Source organism: Bubalus kerabau, chromosome 17, assembly GCF_029407905.1.
Source record: "Bubalus kerabau isolate K-KA32 ecotype Philippines breed swamp buffalo chromosome 17, PCC_UOA_SB_1v2, whole genome shotgun sequence".
NCBI lineage: Eukaryota > Metazoa > Chordata > Mammalia > Artiodactyla > Bovidae > Bubalus > Bubalus kerabau.
In genome coordinates this window covers 46244410-46260127 of record NC_073640.1, presented here as the reverse complement: position 1 = coordinate 46260127, position 15718 = coordinate 46244410, and the positions used below count along the sequence as shown (strand labels likewise).

Below are 15718 nucleotides of genomic sequence, written 5' to 3'. Positions count from 1 at the left end.
GGGCCCCAAGGGGAAGTGGGGGGCTAGGCAGTCAAGGCCTGGGAGGGGCTGGGATGGGAGGGTCATCCCCGTCTTTCCCACTGCCTGCCTCTGCCTGGAAACCCCTCTCTGGTCTTCCTTTCTCCTCCCAGTCCCTTTGGAAAGGGAAGCACAAGCAGGATGAAAGAGGAGAATCTGATCCTTGGTGCTCTTACTTTCTGGGCACTGGACAGAAGAGCCCAGAGCATGCCAGGCTACAGACCCCACTGGGGGTCACCATTTGGATCTGCGGCGAGGGCCCCTGGCCTCAGCAGTCACGTGGCAGCTGCGCTGGTCAGGCAGGAGTAGTGCCTGGTCTTCCCTGGATACTGCCCAGCGCATTTGGGCAGCCTCCTTGCCACAGTCCAGGACCCTGGCAAGCCCTGGAAGAGGGGAGGGGCTGGGACCACTGGTCAGGTGTCTGAAGTGGTGGGGAAGGGTAGTGGGGATGGACTGGGAGTGAGAGGGCGCCCCCTCGTTTCTCTGTGACTGCATGCACCCACTCCACTTACCTGGGAACCGTGCCCTTTACCAGCCACTTTGCAGCAGAGAAATTGGCATGGTAGAAACTACACTGGGTTTTTGGCAACACCTTTCACTCTCCAGAGTGGTTAAACCAGAAGTGTTCCGTGGTTAACCAAGGCCACTGAAAAGAGTCATTGTGAATGTTCGCTCTGTGGATGGAAATCAGAAGACTGTGGGTGATGTGCCGTTTTCAGCGATGGGTTCTCTGTCCTGTTGAGTGGGAAGGCAGGGGGCTCAGCCAATGTCCCCTCCCTTCGGAGGGAACCCCAGCTCACCAAGATCAGAGTGTCAGGCTCTGAGGGCGCCCCCTTGATTTGATCCTGGGTGCCTCAGCCCTGGTTGTCCACACTGATGGGGAGGAGAGACTGGGGAGTCTAGGGATAGAAATGTCAAAAGGTCTCTCTTTAACACTGGAGTTAACCTTCCTCTGGCCAAACTATTGTTTCTGGGTTGCCCTTAGAGGCATGCCTCATGCTCGTCTTCTCAGGGCTTCTCCTGCAGTGGTCAGGCTAGCAGAAGCTGGGCCAGAGACCCCCTGGTCACCGGTCCCAAGTAGGCGCATCTAGCATCTTCCTGCTCTAGGAGGCTGCCGTGCTCTTGAAGGGCCCTCAGGCGTCTAGGGTACAGACTTGCCTGTAAGGAGATCCGGCGGGAAGGAAGCCTAGAGAGAGACAGTAGTATTTGGCTGCTGGATAGCCAGCATAAGGATAATTTTAAAAGAAAAGTATTTTCCTGCTAGCTCTAAATGCGCATTTTAGAGCTAGCAGATATGTATCTTAAAATCATTATTTTAGCAAAAATGAGGACCCACTCACCCACTTCACACTACACTTTTGGGCACTATTAAGTCCTGTGTCCTAGCCCCAGAGGGAGTGAAGGTCAGGGACAAGTTGGAGAGCCCCTCTTTGTTTCCTAGAAAACCAGCAATGTATTTTCTAGGTAATAATAACAATATAGATAATAACACTTGAAGAATACTGAGCTCATTTCATGACATAAGAACTCTGCTCTCGACTCCAGGGGCACAGAGCAAATCAGTAGGTGTTTAATCTCTTGGCCACCCGGACCCACCTGGAGCCAGAGAGGAAAAGTGAGACATGCTGGAGAACAGGCTGGCTCTCTGCTATGAGCTTAGGAAGGCTAGGTCTGCCCAGCCTTCTTCCCCCCAGGTGAAGCCGAGTGCCAGAAATTGTCCAGAAAAGTTCTGGGATTCACCGATTGGACCAACTTGGCTTACTGGCCAGAACAGCAGCTGTCCACTAGAATTGCTTCATTTAATAATGTTGAGCTCAAAATTCTGTGATTTATAGGAATTTCCTCTTGGTCCAGTGGTTAGGTCTGTGTGCCTTCAGGATCGAGGATGTGGGTTCAATCCCTGGTGAAAATTATGTGGCCCGGCCAAAAAAGTAAGTAAACAATAAATAAGTAAAATAAAAAGCTTTTTAAAAATTCCATGACTTATGATAAAAACAAAGTTTTCATTTGTTATCTATTACTGTATAACAAATCACCCTAAAATTTATAGCTCAAAAATATCAACAGTTTATTGTATCTTATGATTTTTTTTAGGTTATCTGTGTGGTTCCTCTGCTGATTTCACTTGGGATCAGTTACTGGGCTGTATTCAGCTGGTGGGTCAGCTGGGATGGAAGGTTCAAGATGGTGTCACTCAGGTGTCAGGAAGTTAGTGCTGGCCCTTTGGCTCTCCTGCACATGGTCTCTCATTCATAGCTGGCCAGAAGTTTTCTTAAGTGGCACTGTTGAGGCAGCATTCCTAGAGAGAAAGAATTGAAATTGCCCTGCTCAGGAATTCACATATCACTCCCACACATTCTATTGTTCAAAGTAAGTCAAAGGATAACCCAGGTCCAAGGGCTGTGTAAACAAAGTCTGCCTCTGAATGGAAGGAGGTATAAAGTATCATGGCCTTGTTCTTCAGTGTAGATAGCTATTTTTTCTGAGTATGATTATGTGTCCATGTAACAAAGTTTGACATATATTGCTCTTACTGTCCTTTATTTATAGATGGTGACTTTTGTTGAGTTTCAGTTTGACCAGGAGAATAACTTTCAGTTTACAAGTCATTAGATTTTATTTAGTTTTTTGGTTTAACCCATCTTTTTTTTTTTTTTTTTTTTTAACCCTGTGGTGGTAACAGTATGTGTTCTGTTATTTGGGGAATTAACTTAGGTTTTATTTGTAGCTTAGTATAAAATTATTATTTTATATGTACTTGGACATTTGAAAAGATTGTGTTTTTTCTGTTTAAAAAGTACAGAGATTGATAGGTTTATATTTTTCAAATGTCCTATATCCACTCTATTGTTTTTTCTATTTGTCTAGTGTATCATGGCAGTTTCCTATAGGTTTCTTATGGCAAACAGAATTGGGAGGCATTATGCTGGGTGAATGAGGAAGAATTGAAATAAATGATGATTTTCATTGTAACCATAGTTGACTTCAGTGGGTTAAAACTGTACAGTTATTTTTTTCCCTTTTGCTGTTATTCAGTTGCTAAGTCATGTCCTACTCTTTGTGACCCTGTGGACTGCAGCACGCCAGGCCTCCCTGTCCTTCACTATCTCCTGGAGTTTGCTCAAGTTCATGTCCATTGAGTCAGTGATGCTATCTAACTGTCTCATCCTCTGCTGCCCTCTTCTCCTTTTGCCTTCAATATTTTCCAGCATGGGGGTCTTTTCCAATGAGTTGGGCTCTTTGCATCAGGTGACCAAAGTATTGGAGCTTCAGCTTCAGCATCAGTCCTTCCAATGATTATTCAGGGTTGATTTCCTTGAAGATTAAATGGTTGGATCTCCTTGTAGTCCAAGGAACTCTCGAGAGAGAGAGTCTCTCTCTTTCTTTTTTTTCTAGGTCTGTGCAAAACTCAAACACAGACTTTCTATATTTCACACAATTAACAATGATCACAATCACAGAAACAAGAGTCTATGTTTTCAAAGAATGCCATAGAGATGTTGAAGCTAATATTTTGTGTTTCATTGTTGGTGATAGACTGCATAATTGACTTGGGAAGGGGACTTCCCTATTAGTCCAGTGGTTAAGACTCCACACTTGCCCTGCAGGGGCCATGGGTTTGATCCCTGGTCGAGGAACTAAGATCCCATATGCTGTGTGTCACAGCAAAACAAAACAAAAAACAAAAACATAATCAACTTGGGGAGACAAAAGTAATATAGCAAAAATATAAAGACAAAACACAGGAAGTGGCCAAAAGTTGTGAACCAAAGAGAGGGCCAGAGATGAGGAGAGCTGTGTGGAGGGGGTTGGGTGGGGGAAGCCGCTGGGCTGGGGTTGGGGGTCTGGGCTTACAGAGCTGGCCTGAAGCCTGAACATGGTTTTGTTTGGCCTGAGGGAAGAGTTGCTCCTGAAATACTTACAGCACATAAGCAGCTAAAGTCACGGTCACCACTAGGCTTCCCAGTGAAGCAGCATTGTCCCATTTTTGGCAGAGCGTTGCTTTGAATTTCTGGTGGTCGCCAGGGTATCTTATGAATGCTGATAAACAACACAACACAGGTTGATCTTGAACAGAGGTATTGGTGTGGCCAGTTTGGTTTTCACAGGACAGGGACCACATGGCTTGTCCTTGGTCTTGTAGAGCCATGTGGTGATTTCTGTGGTGTCCTCAAAGAACTCACATTCTTCATAAATCAAGAATTTTTTTATTAAAACATTAGGGTAAAGTTCCAATTGTTACAAACTGTAACTTCTTTTCTTTTGTCTTCTGAAAATGTTTGCCAGTTGATGGTTAAATTTGACCCTTTCATCTGCCAGAATGATGCAAATCTTAGGCCACTTAAGAATTCAAGAATTCCCTGTGGGATATCTTTCTGTGATCAAGGTAATGACCAGTTCAGTAAAGGGCCAAGCATAATCATAATGTGGAATAAAATGCATTATGCAGGGTGTTCAGATCCCAAGAAGGTCTTGAACTACTGTGCACATCTTGATTGCTAATTAGAAAAAGGTGTTTCAACCCAGAAACCACTGAAATATGTAAACTGAGAAGCATCGGTTATGGAAATTAAAATCAAAGGCATCAAGCTTTGCATTTTTGATTACATATTCAGATCATACAATTACAGTGTATAAAATCAATTTTTACCATAGTCATAAGTAGTAATTAGACGTAGACTTTTGAAATTCAAATCATATTTGTATTAGATGACATTCTTCCAGTTCTTTACCCTCAAGCAGAAAAAGATGTGAATGGGAAACTGCTGCCTGCTCTTTTCTTCATAGATAATCCTTGACATAGTTAAGTTATAACCTGTTTCAACTTGAGAGGACACACTGGGGAGAAAATGAAGATGTTTCTCTTCAAATGTCATACCATTTAGGTTCACATTTTCCAGTCTTCAGAGCGCCCAACATTTTGTCAAGGATTTGATACCAAAGAAGCAAAGCAAAGAAGTAAGGGTGGGGTAGAGAAATGATTGAGAACTGACTAACAAAGACGAGGTCTTTACGAGAGTGAGTAATTAAAAAGGGCCCAGAACCAGTGAAAACCCCTAGCACCCGGACTGTGGTCTCTAAATACCATTCTTTACTGAAAAGAAACAAGACTTCTTGGGAAATAGTGGATTTCAGATCTGGAGCAGCAAATGTGCTAACTGAGGCTGGAGTATTTTGTTCCCCAATGCAAGGACATTCTCCAAACTTGATGCAATCATGGCAGAAGGATGCAAGAGCAAGCTTGACGGCATTCCCACTGGGCAAATCTGAAACAATTTGAGCATAACAAAGGATGACAGTAATGGATTATAACACACTTAATAAGAAATATCTTGAGTCAAATAATACTGCCCTTCATACTCTACACCATATAAAAGAGTAGCAATTAATAAGTAGAAGAAATCGTAAAACTAGAAAATCACTTTTTCCAACAAATTTTATAATTGATTCAGATAAAACTTATCAGATAAAACTTATTACTATTGAGTAATAGGATACTGCAACAGGATAGTCATGTGATCTCACACTATCACCTCCAGAAGACTTACTAATTACAAAGGGGAAAGAGGGCCATTACAACAGAGAAATCTGGTAGATGCCACCTTAACCAAGCTTTATCACCAGTGATGGGACCAGCTGATACCATAAGACTTCTGATGAAGGGCATAACATCACTTGTGAGTATCCTTGCCAAAAACATTTAACTTGAGTCTAATCATGAGGAATCTAAATCCAAATTTAGAGACTTTTTACAAAACAACAGGCCTAGATTCTTCAAAAATGTCAGTGTAAAGAAAGGCCAAGAGAGATCTGGGGAATCATTTTGGGTTATAAGAGACTAAAGAGACATAACAACTAAATGCCACATATGATCACCGGCTGGATCTTGAATAAGAAAAAATGAGTCCAAAGGCCAAAATTGGGACAATCTGGACGTTTTAAATATGGGCTGTTTATGAGTTAATAGTAAATTTATTGTTGGCAATAACTTTCATGAAGGAAATGTCTTTGTTCTCAGGAACTATATGTTGAAATACCAAAGGCTTAAAGTGTCATGATACTTACAACTAATTCTCAGATAATTTAGCCCCCTCCAAAGTGTGAATTGCTTGTGTAAAGGTGTATAGAGAGACTGATAAAGCAAATCTGGCAAAATATTAACAAGTAGTGAATCTGAAAGTAGGGTATATGTCTGTTTAACATGCTATTATTTCAGATTTTCTGCCGTTTGGAAAATGGATGAAATTAAATTTCGAGAGGCAAGAACTGGCCACAACAGTGTGGCTGTACTTCTCCATAAGCTAAACCAGTTTTAAGTAAAAAGAATACATTTAGATGCACTTACATTTTAAAAGTAAGAAGTCAAGAGATACCTGGAGTAACAGACAAATTTGGCCTGGAGTACAAAATGAAGCAGAGCAAAGGCTAACAGGGTTTGTCAAGAGAACACACTGGTCATAGCAAACACCCTTTTCCAATAACGCAAAAGATGACTCTACATACAGATATCAAATGGTCAATACTGAAATCAGATTGATTATATTCTTTACAGCCGAAAATGAAGAAGAGAGCTTCACTCAGTCATCAAAAACAAGATCTGGAGCTGACTGTGGCTCAGATCATCAGCTCCTTATTGCAAAATTCAGGCTTAAATTGAAGAAAGTAGGGAAAATCACTAGGCCATTCACATATGACCTAAATCATATCCCTTATGATTAAACAGCAGAGGTGACGAATAGATTCAAGGGATTAGATCTGATAGACAAAGTGCCTGAAGAACTATGGACAGTGGTTTGTAACATTGTACAGAAGGCAGTGACCAAAACCATCCCCAAGAAAAAGAAATGCAAGAAGGCAAAGTGGTTGTCTGAGAAGGCTTTACAAACAGCTGAGGAAAAAAGAGAAGCGAAAGGCAAGGGAGAAAGGGGACAATACATCCAGCCAAATCCAAAGTTCCAGAGAATAGCCAGAAGAGATAAGAAGGCCTTCTTAAATGAACAATGCAAAGAAGCAGAAGAAAACAATAAAATGGGAAACTAGAGATCTCTTCAAGAAAATTGGAGAGATCAGGGGAACATTTCATGCAAGGATGGATGTGATACAGAAATGGTAGGGATCTAACAGAAGCAGAAGGTATTTAGAGATGGCAAGAAAACACAGAAGAACTATAAAAACAAAGGTCTTAGTGACTCAGAAAACCATCATGGTGTGGTCAGTTATCCAGAGCCAGACATCCTGGAGTGTGAAGTCAAGTGGGCCTTAGGAAGCCTTACTACAAAACAAAACTAGTGGAGGTCATGTGGGTTGGCCTCAGCTGGGTGGTTCTGCCGGTCTCACTGGGCTCACTCAAATGGTTGTAGTTGCCTGTGGTCCAACTGGGGCTGAATGGTCTAAGATGACTTCACTCACATATCAGGTAGATACTTATTGAATTCTTACTGGATTCTTATACTTTTTCAAATCATTCCTTCGAATTTTTGAATCACATCATCTCCAAATAATGATAATATGCCTCCTCCTTTCTAATTTTTATGCTTCTAATTTCTATCAAATAATTGCTTGGCTAGTGCTGCCAAGACAGTGGTATGTAATAAGAGTGAAGAGGTATTTTTATTTTCTTTATGAGTCTAGTGGGACTGTCCTCAATACAGTATCACACTGTCTACTGTGCTGATGCTGGCTTTTTTTTTTTTTATCATATTGGAAATAGATGGAGATTTCCTTATTTCTTTAAAAAATATTTTACATATTTGGCTGCCCCAGGTCTTGGTTGCAGCAATCGAGATCTTTGAAAAATGTTTGCAACAGGCAGGCTCTTTAGTTGGCATGTGGGATCTAGTTCCCTGACCAGGGATCAAACCGGGCCCCCGTGCATTGGGATCTTGGAATCTTAGCCATTGGACCACCATGAAAGTCCTGAAATGTCCTTATTTCAATGTTTATTAAAAAAGTATCTTTTTAGCATTTTTGGAAGTGATCGTAATTTTCTCCTTAGTTTCACTGTTACGAAAACAAACAATGTGGCTGGAAATCTTCTCACAGAATTCAAGCCAATTTCCTATTTAATATTAGTGATAGAGGTTCTTATAGAGAACTAAGTCCAGGCTGGAAATGATAGCTGTCCAGGATCAGGGTCATGATGGTGGTAATAGGAGTAGATGAATTTGAGTTACAGTGGGGGAATAATATCACTGGTGGAGTCAATGTGGAGTGTGAAGGATAAGGAGAAATTAAGGATACTTTCTAGGTTTGAACTGACAAATGGTTCAGACAGAGCCAACAACTCTTGATTGCTGAACACGATGGGATTTTTCTCACCTTACCCAACACCTGAAGTCTGAGACCCTAACGACCACTCCCTCCACTTGCTGTCTGCAGCACCCAGGCCTCCTCCTTCACTGCTCTCTGTATGTCTTCTCAGTCTCTAGACAGGCTCTTTTCCATCTGCTGGATATTGGCTGAGACCCCCACCCTGGCTCTGTCTGTAGCCACCTTCTCTCCCTGAACATCCTTGGACATTCTCTTTTCTCCCCAAGGTTTCATGTACCACTTGTAAGGTGATGGCTCCCAAAACTGTGTCTCCAGTCCCATCTTGCTCCTGAACTCCCAGGGGAAGATCCAGTTGCCTATAAAATTTCTCTCTACATGGATCTTCTGCAGGTGTCTCAAATCCTTGAAGTTTGAAACCAAACTCCTTTTCTACTCCAATTCTGACACCAATTCCCATGTGCTTTTTCACACCATCAAGCAATTCCCCAACATAAAATGCATGTCCTACAGGACTACTCTGGTGGTATAGTGGATAAGAATCCAGCTGCCAATGCAGGGGACATGAGTTCGATCCCTGGTCCTGGAAGATCCCACATACTGAGGGACAACTAAATATGTGCACCACAACTATGGAGCCCATGTGGCCTAGAACCCATGCTCTGCAACAGGTGAAGCCACCTCAAAGAGAAGCCTGTGCACCACAAAGAAGAGTGAATGTGAAAGTGAAGTCACTCAGTTGTGCCTGACTCTTTGCGACCCCATGGATAGTAGCCTGCACCAAGCTCCTCCGTCCATGGGATTTTTAAGGCAAGGGTACTGGAGTGGGTTGCTGTTTCCTTCTCCAGGGAATCTTCCCAACCCAGGGATCGAACCCAGGTCTCTCACATTGTAGACAGATGCTTTACCTTCTGAGCCACCAGGGAAGTCCACAAAGAAGAGTGGCCACTGCCTAATGCAAGTAGAGAAAACCCACACACAACTACAAAGGCCCAGAGCAGCCAAAAATAAAAATAAACTGAAATTAAAAAAAAAGACAGGTGTCCCACAATTCGACTCAATTCTGACACTGTCTCTGGAAACAGCAACTGATCCCACGGGTTAAGGACTCAGTCCTACAAGACTACACCCTCCTCTCTCAGATGCCAACTAGCGCTTCTGACTGACTGATTGTAGATGGACCGTTCCAATAACCTCTTCCTTAGGTCTGATTAACTTGCTAGAACAGCTCACAGAGTGCAGAGAAACATTTTACTTTCTAGATTACTGGTTTTTTATAAAAGGATATACCTCAGGGACAGTTAGATGGAAGAGATGTGTAAAGCAAGGTCTGGGAAAGGGCTTGGAGTTTCCATGCTTTCTAAGGGTGCCATTCTCCCTGAATCTCCACGTGTTTAACAACTGAGAAGCTCTCTTGAATCTGTCCTTTTTGGGTTTTCATGGAGGTTTCATTACACAGGCTTGGTTGATTGAATCATTGGCCATCGGTGATTAATTCAGCCTCTAGGCCCTCTCTCCTCCATGGAGGTTGGGACTGAAACTTCCAAACTTTTTAGTCACTTGGTTGGTTCCCTTGGCAACCATCCCCCATCTTTAAGTGCTTCCCCAAAGTTGCCTCAGTAACATAGCAGAAGACACTTTTTAAAACCACTCTCATCACTTAGGAAATTCCAATAGTTTTAGGAGCTCTTTGCCAGGAACTAGGCAGGAGCTAAATATGTATTTCTTATTATAAATCACAATATCATATCTACCTTCCATCAGACATGATGGAGGTGTGTCTTATCATGGGTTCCATTCTCACTCTTTTTCCTCATCAATAAGTCACCAAGTCCTGAAGTTTCTACCATCTCAAATCAGTTCCTCCCAGCCTCTGTCTTAGTCATCTCTATTGGGAATTACATGACAGCATCCTCCACTTCCTTCCTGTTTTGCTCCCTCACATCCACCATTTCTGAACTTCTCTGTTTTCCTAGAGCATTTTTTAAAAATCTATTGAGAAAGCTTTTTGTGTTATAAGAGACTCTTCTCTAAGAATGGCTTTTTGCTTGAAAAACAATGAACACAAGGACAGAATGCTGTGTCCTTCCTAACTCTTAATTCTGACGGTAGAAACTTGGGATGTCAAGATTCCTTAACCTTGGGATCAGTGCTTTGTAGAGCTTCCTGTATTGTCAAGAGTATGTAGTCAACCAGATTTATCACAAATCCTGTGCAACCTTCTAGCTTGAATCGGTCTCGGGCATCTGAAGCACAGTCTCTCACTGATGAGACCTAGATGCCTTGCTGTTTCATAAACTGCTTTCCTACTTCCATCACTTGACTTTCATTAACATTTACATATTTGTACAAGAAACTTTTATCCAGAAATAGTTCCTTTCTTCTTTTTTTTCTACTACAACATGTTGCTTGCAGGATCTTAGTTCCCTGACCAGGAATTGAACCTGCACTCCAACAGTGGAAGCATGGAGTCCTAACCACTGGATTTCCAGGGAATACTCCAGAAATAGTTTTAATTAATCACAGATACCAAGAACCACGGTCTGCTGTCACTGGCTTTTTGAATGACAGAGGGAGAGCTATGTGTCCTGAAGGCCCATTTGGGGCAGTGGCTGCCAGCCTGTGGGGCTTCGTGACTTCTGGCGCAGGATTTGGCAGCCTGGCAGGTTAAGACTGGGGCAGGTGGGCTGTGAGACTGAGGTGGGGCATTGGGAAGCCAGAAGGAGACTGGCCAGCCAAAGGTTCTGTGTGGGAGTCAGACAGGAGCAAGGCTAGGAAGTTTGGGAAGGTCTAGGGAAGGATGGGGGTGATAGAGACTCGACAAATGAGTTGATCTTCTCAGTGGGGGAATAACCTCAGTTTATGGGAGTTCCTGGAGAGAAAGGGAGAGACAGAGACACAAACAGGCACAGACAGACACAACAGACTCCATTAAGTGAAGGAAAAACAGCCAGAATCGACAAAAATGCCCACTAGGCAGAGAACTTAATTGAAGCATCCTCTCTACCTGTGGAATCATTCTAAAGCAGTTAAAAGAAAAAGAAAAGAAAAAGAAAAAAAATTTATATATACATACTATCATAATATATATGCTATTCTTACATAATATATATTTTATCACTTCAGAATGATTCAATATGTATTTTTTCTTTTTCTATATTCATAGAAAATAAGTAACACTTATTGAAAGCTCTGTGAGCCAAATACTGTGTTGTGTGCTTTAAGGCATTCTTTCTTTTATTCCTATTGAAGTCCTACACAGGTGAGACAGTGGCGTCCAGAGAGATTGAGCAGCTGGTAATGAGAGATGTTGGTGTGGCACCCCCGGAGCCTGAGCTGTTAACAGCCACTCTGGACAAAGAGCCATGACTGGTGTTTCAACCACAGGTGTATATTCAGAGGTACGTCGGGCAGTTCTGTTTCTGCTGGTGATGGGTTTGAAAGAATAAATGATGAACTGGTTGATCTCCAGTTCTTGTTGCTGCCTTTGTCCTGTTTGGGACTATGAAGGTAAGGGCTGTTGAGCAGGTGTGAAGGTGGTCAGTAAATAAGTTTTGGGCACTTTAAAATAAGGTGCTGAATTGGATGTGAGATATGACATTCCCCACGCCCAAAAAGCTTCTTATAAAAGTCACTGGAGTAATCAGCCCTTGATAGGAAGCCAATAGCCGTATCTTTTTCTCTCCATTAGGGCACCCCAATTAAGAGACTGGACTTAAAGTCACTTGAGAACTTTATAAGGTTTTAGTGTCTAAGAATCCAAATTAGCACGTTTCTGTCCAAAGGGTATGAGAAGCTAGTCTGAGTATAATTACCATATAATGTGATACTGGGCAGACACATGGAGCCTGTTGCCTATGGACCTAAGTTATTACTGAGGGGGTGTGGACCACTAACGGCTCCATCAGTCAGAATCCCACTCGGAGCAGCTTAGGGGAGCACCCCTCAAAGGTCTGAGAGGGGTCAGCGGCCGCTGAATGTTGACAGCCTTACAGCCAGGCCACGCAGAGAGATTGCTTGGGAGTCCTGGAAGAAAAGCCACATTTAAAATTCAGATTTGAGATGCTCTCAGGGGGAAGATACTTGTTCAGTGAGAGGTGTGACTAGAACAACAGGAGGGGAGGGGGTCTGCGAACTTTGATTGAATGCTACCTGTCTCAACGCATCAGATCTGCCTTCAGGCTGCTCCAGGGAGCTGACCTGTGCCTTCTATTTGATTCTGAGGGGTGGGGCCACCTCTAATAGGGCATCAATAAAGCTTCAGGATAATTAAGTGCCTAATTGAGTGTCTAAATTCAACTGAAGCAATTTACATGCAATCTTGCCGAGTCTGGGATGCCTTTTTCACTTACATCTAAGAAGTCACATTTTTGACTCTTTGTTTCTTAAATTCCTTTGATATGACTGTGGCTGCCTTTGCATATTTATGACATTGGATAGGTTGCTGTGGCCACACTTGCAAATCAACAATAAATGCAGTAGAAAAATAATATGGAAATTTAAAATGATAAACAGCTGGGAGTTAGGAAAGAGGTTAGACAAGAACCCCAGAAACTCCCTTAGTGAGAATGACCCTCAAAGGACTGCCAGAATATCTGGAATATTGGCACTTACTCCTGCCAGGGAACTCTAGGATTTTTATTGGAAATAATGTACATTTTTATTTTGGCTTTTAATCAACAGACCTCTTCTCTCACTTCTGGGAAAAACTTACTGCCTTTCTTTAGTATCTGTGCTTTGGGTCCCATCCATCCAGTCAAACATTTATTAAGCGCCTAGTGTGTGCTCTGTTCCAGCTGACAGTCTGGTTCTTGCTCTCAACTCTTGCCCTCACCCTCTCCTTCTGCTTTATTCCAAATCCTCTACCCTCCCCCTCCCCCACCGAAAGTGGCATCCTGGCCTGACACAGCAAGCCAGCCCAACAAGTGAGTCAGGGGCTGGAGCTGGCGGGGGGTGAGGGGACTCTGGGCTGTTGCAGATGGGTTCTTGGAGCTTTGGAAAGCATAAAGCATTGTGCCCTTTAGCACAGTGCTGGTCTCTCTGCTCCACACCACCCAAAAGCCAGAGATTGCCAGTGGAGTCCACACTTCAACACTTCAGAAATGTGTGTTCAAATCCCTTAGAAGGAGGAGAATCTGCCCCAGTTAGGGCTTTATTTTAAAACTGAACATTACATTTTTGATTAAAAAAAATATATAAGATGTCAAGATATGTGCTGTTGCCACTTAATGTATACATCCTTATTTTGTGCCTGGCGTTCAGGGACAATTTCAAACGTACATGCAAGCTGAGAAAATCGTATGACCCCCACATTTCATTAGCTATCAACTTATAGCCAATTTGCTTTCATCAGTACCTGCTTTCCACTGGATGATTTTGAAGCAATCCTAGGCATCATATAATTTCATCTGTGAATATTTTTCAATATGCATTTCTAAAAAAAGAAAAGCATTAAAAAATCCTCAAATTATGCCATCCACCCCTTCTGCAATTCCTTAATATCCATATCTAATCAGCAAACGCTCAAATGATTCAACTGCTTTTTAGTTTGTCTCTTCTAATAGGTTTTCAGAGAAGGTCCATGTGTTGCAAGTGACTGAGATGCCTGTTAAGTCTCAATCTGTAACACATCACCCCCTTTCCCTTGTGTTGATCAAGTGTTTCTTAAAATGGTAAAACCACCTGTTGAAGATCATCAAAGGTGTGTTTTGATGTCACGAAATGATTGTCAGTGAAAAATTAGAATTGTTTTTTCAATTTACACACGGTTGAAAACATAGATAGAGAATTGCTTACAATGAAGAGAGTCCCCTGTGTCATCAGCTTCCCCTCCGAGTCACTCCTCCATTTTCTGTTTAGTTTCTCTAGTGTTTATGTCCACAACTGTAATTAGCATACATGGGTCTCTCTTCCCTGGATATTACACACTGGCTCTTCACTGTGAAAGATGAGGACTTGATGCTCTTACCTTGTCTTGCCTCCTCCCCCTTCTTACTTATATTTTGTTGTTGATGAGGCTGGTGGTTTTTGTTGTAATGTTAAATAACTTAAACTTCAGTGTCTTGTTTCATTACTGTTCAGTAGAACCTCTAAACTTGTCACCATGAAGGAGAATGTACCGATCTGCTCTAACTTCCCTTCCTCTCTCCTACTAATTTCCTAACGTTTGTTAGAGGTTCCTTTCACATTTTCCTGTGTTCAAGGTTAAAAACATTGACGTTCTGTTCCTGTAACTGTTCTCTCTGATCTGCCTAGAGGCTAACTCAAAAAGTAGAATCTAATACACTATTTATATTATTTGTTAAAAAGAAAAAAGTTGGTTTAGATCTTGCAAATACTATTCACTGGAAGCTTGATTAAGTGCATTCACACCTAACTTGATCAGAATGAGTTCTTAGCAGGTCAGTTTTCTAAATCTTTGCAAATTTGAAACCACTTGATTCATAGTTGGGCTTTCCTGATTGCTCAGCTGGTAAAGAATCCTCCTGCAATGCAGGAGACCCTGATTTGAATCCTGGGTTGGGAAGATCCCCTGGAGAAGGGATAGGCTACCCACTACAGCATTCTTGGGCTTCCCTGGTGACTCATTTGGTAAAAGAATCCACCTGCAATGTTGGAGACCTGAGTTCGATTCCTGGGTTGGGAAGATCCCATGGAGGAGGGCATGGCAACACATGCCAGTGTTCTTGCCTGGAGAATCCCCATGGACAGAAGAGCCTGGTGGGCTGCAGTCCATGGGGTCGAAAAGAGTTGGACCCAAGTGAGTGACTAAGCACAGCACAGATTGATGGTTGGCCTGGGCCAAGAGTTCCTGGGTCAAAATTATTTTCCCTAAGAACCTTAGAGATCTTTTTCTATTGAAAAAGTAATTTGCAAGGTTAATTTCCTTAGGCGCTAATACTCTGGTCATCACATTTGAGTACTTATGATCTGAACAGTGTGAAGCACTGTTCCAAGTGTTTTAATCAGTATCAAATTTAAACCTTAGCCCTGTGAAGTTTGTAGTATTATTATCCTCACTGTACATATGAGGTAACAAAGGCATGTAGCTTGTCCAGGCAGGATTTAAACTCCAGATCCCATGTTCTGAACCTGGCAACTTTCTTTTGCCTAAGACCACACCTCTTGTGGAGGACGCCCTCCCACAGCCCGTCTTGCAGGATTCCTCCTCTGACCTGTTCAGGCCCAGGAGTAGCAAGTTTCCAGGGTTGCTGGTCCTCATACCCCAGACCACACCTTTGAAGAGTCTGTTTGTTGCCAAAATTCAGCCTCTGTTCACTGATGCTGAATAGAAATGTGAAAACAAAGGTTTGGGTGAAGTGAAAAATAGTTTTATTGCTTTGTCAGGCCAAGGGGATCACAGTGGGCTAATGGCCTCAGAACTCTGTCACACCCTGGAGGAGGTACTGAGCAGACGAAGGGTGTTCAAGGA

At 42.5% G+C, this 15718-nt stretch overlaps 1 protein-coding gene across 1 annotated transcript in view; it reads right to left on the bottom strand.

The window, feature by feature from the left end:
• PDCD5 (programmed cell death 5) overlaps positions 1-15718 on the bottom strand; it is a 176778-nt gene that overhangs the window by 31862 nt on the left and 129198 nt on the right. The window lies entirely within an intron of this gene.